Source organism: Semicossyphus pulcher, unplaced genomic scaffold, assembly GCF_022749685.1.
Source record: "Semicossyphus pulcher isolate SPU_LCO1_2020_fin unplaced genomic scaffold, fSemPul1.0.p SCAF_14, whole genome shotgun sequence".
NCBI classification, from domain to species: domain Eukaryota; kingdom Metazoa; phylum Chordata; class Actinopteri; order Labriformes; family Labridae; genus Semicossyphus; species Semicossyphus pulcher.
In genome coordinates this window covers 26,942,794-26,947,620 of record NW_027211648.1, presented here as the reverse complement: position 1 = coordinate 26,947,620, position 4,827 = coordinate 26,942,794, and the positions used below count along the sequence as shown (strand labels likewise).

The 4,827-nt window shown below is 41.2% G+C and overlaps 2 pseudogenes; one reads left to right on the top strand and one right to left on the bottom strand.

Annotated features, from left to right (window-relative positions):
• LOC138590918 (protein NLRC3-like) overlaps positions 1-4,827 on the top strand; it is a 316,106-nt pseudogene that overhangs the window by 89,027 nt on the left and 222,252 nt on the right.
• Positions 1-4,827, bottom strand: part of LOC138590933 (uncharacterized) — a 170,623-nt pseudogene that overhangs the window by 109,939 nt on the left and 55,857 nt on the right.

The window sequence follows — 4,827 nt, the reverse complement described above, 5'->3', positions numbered from 1 at the left end:
AGACAACTGTTGTTGTTGTGTTCATGTGTACAGGACATTAAGCTGGATTACAGCTGACAGCATCACAAGATGTTTAGAGACAGTGGTCCTCGTTCATCAAACTGTCGTACCATCAAATCTGATCTCAAAGTGTTCGTTCTCTCATTTCAGCACTAAACAATTCATCAGTTCATCTTTGTCACAGCTCTGAGATCAGTCTGCCTGAAGCCTGCAAATCACTGTCTGTTATTACACAGAACCATGGTTACGTTTAGTAACCACGGTCTTTGTACAGAACAAAACCTCTGCTGAAGTCCAGAAATCACAGCTGATGTTTCTGCTCTTCAGTCTTTGCATGAACATGAAGGACTTTTAACATCATATATAGTTTATATATCTGTCCATGTGACAGCAGCTTGTCCAAATGTTTCTGTGACAGACACCATTTTTACACTTCATGTGATATTTCACATTTGAAGCAGTTATACTGAAGTAGTTATACCATGTTCTGGGTGAATACTTGATTGTGATTGGCTGCTGGGTGTTGATTACTTCCTGACAATGGACACCTTTTAAGTAGTTGTGGATACGTATACGCTGGCTACGTAGTATCAGCCTGTTTCCACAATGACTGACCATGGCAACAGGTACAAAGTCAAAGCCTCTGTTTACAGTTGATGCACCTTGTTAACGAGCTAACATCGACCTACAGCAATGAGGGACTTCAACAGCTCTTTGACCTTATTGGGAGGATATGAGAACTTTGCTGACTGGGATGCAGCTGAAGAAAGAGAGAGTGGAAAGAAAAGAGAAACCTTTATTGACAGCACTGAGTGTAGTCCTTCAGCACCTCTGAGCACCACAGGATGGCGCCTGTAAAACAGGAGCTGCAGGAAGTACACAGCCCCTCTGAACTTACTGATCCTGTGGATCACATCAGCCATCATCTGACATCCCGCTCACTATTCAACTCTCTACTTCATTCTGCGGCCGACAGTAAACATGGCCGATCATTTGTTCGTACAAATCCTGATGTTGATTTCAGGACAATGACACGGCTGGTTAGCTACATAGTCTTCTTATTATGTCTCATTATATTTAACTTATATCCGACACAATGTTATTGGCTTTTAATGTAGCAAGTATATTGTTAGCTTTCTCGCTAATAGCTGAGCAGACATGAAATATCTCCTGTTGCAGAGTGGTGTCCAAGAGCTGTTTTATTTACTGGAGGAGTGAATAATGTTTCCATGTTATTAGAAGTAGGGATGGGCATTTGAAGGCATGTCAATATTCCAATATTATATTAAAAAAAATCGGATATCCAGTTAACCTCACTACAAAAACAAAGTGTAGCACACAGCGCTGTTTAAAGTGCGCATCAGTTAGACTGGCCTACATCGGCGACTTCACAACACAAGAGTCTCTGTTTGTTACTCACACAGGGACGCACAGTAGCGCTCTTCCTCATCAGGAACAAGCAGTGTATTTGCTGACAGTGAATAACATTGTTTATGGGACAGAGCGCTCATTCTGCCGCACGCTGTCTCTAATACACGCAGAAACAGACGCACACTCACACACACGGAACTAAGAGGTAAAATTATTATAATCCTCAAGCATAACTCCCTGTGGCGCTGATATTAATACACTGTCCAGGAGAATACAGGAGAATACAGCCATGTGATCCTGTCCGATCCTGACGGATTTAAATAATGAATTAGTTACGCTGCTGTGCCAGGCATGTTTTTTCTTTATTTCTACTTTTTACACATTTTAAATGACATTGGTATACATGTTTAATGAACAATATGTGATTAATATAGCTAATGTATAATATTTAATGAACTTTAGGCACAAAAAAATCCATAAGCTACAGCTATAGTCGAATACCCACGTCATTTAGAATAATGGAATACTTGAATATCCGTGCCCATCCCTAATCAGAACATTATGGAATGGTAATGATTGTTCCAGGTATCAGTCAAACCCTCAGGTGTTAGCAGCTCTGGCCTCCATGAGTCCACAGATTCCTGATAATGGACACCTCATCGGGCATTATCCCTGACAGAAAAAATGTCACAGAGAAACTGATTTGAATCCATGTTTACAGTAAGCAGTGAATATGTCTCTGTTTCTGCAGTCATGATGCGTTCAGGGTCTCTCAGCAGTTAAGTTCCACTGTGTACTTAAGTCCTGTTCAGACTCGTGGTATGAACAGACTGAAGTCTCTGCTGGTCTTTAAACTGGATGTGCTGCCTCGCTGACTGACAGCTGATGAGGGCCTCTTTGTCAACACTGATATATGACTTCTGTTGTCTGTCTTCTTCTCTCATCAGGTGGAAGTAATGATCTCTGTCAGAGTGTGAGCGATCAGGAGGATGTTCGTGTATCAGAGGATCAGCTGTGTCCTGATGATCCAGAGAGGGTGAAGCAGCAGCATCAGCTTGTGTGTGTGGAGGCTCTGACTGGGCCATGTTACTGGGAGGTAGAGTGGAGAGGAGAGCTTCATCCAGCAGTGACTGACAGAGGAATTGTTGGAAAAACAAATACTAACCTTGTTAATGATCACTTAAAGTTGTTGGATGGATGGGGAATGTTTGAAAAAAATTTGAAACTTTATAATCAAATGTTTTAGAGTTGAAAGTTATATATTCAAAACTTTTATAAATTAAATGTTTTAGTTGAAACTTTACAATCAAATGTTTTAGAGTTGAAGTTATACATGTGAAGGAAATTTTTATGTTAACCTGTTTGCTCATATGTTTAGATTTCTTTAATATTATAGAGTTAATAATCATGATATAATCAGCTATGGTTAATTTTAAGGATATGTATTGTCTACTCCTCTCCAGGGTCTTGTGCATGATTTACTGTTGCTCCTTCTGTCTTAGAGAGATAGTTGGTGGCCTTGTCTGGGCTGAGAGCTCCAGGGCAAGGGGTAAACTCTAGATAGTCAGGCACCTCAGCTAAAGTCATAACAATAACACCTTGCTTTGTCTCTGTGAGAGGGAGTTCTTTCTGTAATGTATAACATACACTGTGAACCTTGATTCTGTGTCAGTCAGCTAGACAGCTGCGTTCTGTGTAGTACTGGTCTGACCCAGCTCGAGTTCTTAACTGCTTTTACTCATCTTTTAATATTCTTCAATTAAATGACATCAAAAGACATCTTTGTTTCCTAAGAACTTTATTGGTCTTGTCATCAGAAATTGCCACCACAAAATTGGCGACGAGGATGGGATTCGACGCCTGGTCAGACTCTGTCGGACTGGCAGAAAAGCGCAGGATCCTATCGAAAGGGGAAAAAAACAATTCAAAACCGCGTGCAAAGAAACAATACAACTACAAATTTGTATTAATTTTGAAATTTTCCAATGATGTCTAGTTGTTGAGTATTGATTTTTGAGTAGGCTAAAGGTTTACCGGTAAAAGAAGTAGGCCTAGGAAAAAGCTTAAAATCCCACGGACCGTGTTGCCAAGGAGAGAGTCCGGCTGACTCGTAAATAACTGATTCCAAGGTTGTTTATTCAAAGAGAGAGTAAGTTAAGGCTAGGGATAGGATGGGAAGGGCTCAGAGCAAGCAGTATCGTGAACCGGACCCAGGTCCGAAACCTAAATTCCAATCAGACAGGATTAAAGTATTGGCGTCAAATCACCCAGGAAGTGGGGATCAATTATCAAAATGGGTAGAATTGGGTTTCCCTCAACAGGGCAGTTTCAGCCTCCGCCAATTTGACCAGTTACGTGAAATATTAGAGAGAATAAGTTTATGCAAAGAAAAGAAGGACAGAAAGAAAGTAGAAAAAATGTCTAAATCTAAAAGAAAGAAGTTTGTGCCATTTCAGGCTGACTGGAAGACAGTTAATGATTGGAGGACAGAAGCATGTAGACAAGGTGGCAGTGGGCGAGGCAGAGACAGAGGATGTGGACGCGGCTTTGGGCGTCGAGGACATGGCTGTGATCCGGATGTGTGTTTCAACTTTGGAGAAAGTGGACATTGGGCTGGAAAGGCTGGAGCTCGATACTGAAATGGCCGCTTCAGCTGCTAAATTAGCAGTATTATCAGCTTCCAGTCACCAAGCTCTCTTAAATACACAATCAAATAGAATGGAATCTTATTTTGAAAAAGGAGAAAAGTTAAAGGACACTTCCACCACTTTCAACAACAAACTGCTCATTTACTACCACCAAGAGAAATTCAATTTTTTGATGGGGATCCTCTGCAATATAAAACATTTGTCAGAGCCTTTGGACATTGTGTGGAGAGCAATGCCAGCAACAAAGGGGATTGTTTGTATTTCCTGGACAAATACACGAGAGGTCAGCCAAAAGAGCTGGTGCGTAGCTGTCAGCATATGGCTCCAGACAGAGGCTACACTATGGCTGAGCATCTGCTAGAGGAACACTTTGGGAATGAACACAAGATCACTGCAGCATACATGGAGAAAGCCCTCAGCTGGCCAGTAGTAAAACCTGAGGACGTCAAATCTCTTCAAGCGTATGCATTGTTTTTGCGTGAATGTTGTAATGCGATGGAGGATGTGCAATACATGAGAGAATTGGATATGCCGGCGAATATGAGAACAGTGATTCTGAAGCTTCCATACAAGCTAAGAGAAAAAAGGAGAGTTTCTGCATGTGAGATACTAGAAAGATTCAATCGCAGGGCGCTGTTCATTGACATTGTCACATTCATCGAGCATCAAGTCAAAATAGTGTCTGACCCAATCTTTGGAGACATTCAGAATACACAACTCTCAAGCAAAAATGTGAACAGGACGAAATCACAGTTAAAGCCAAGATTTAAAGGAGACCGTTTTGCAACCACTGTTACGACCATTGAAA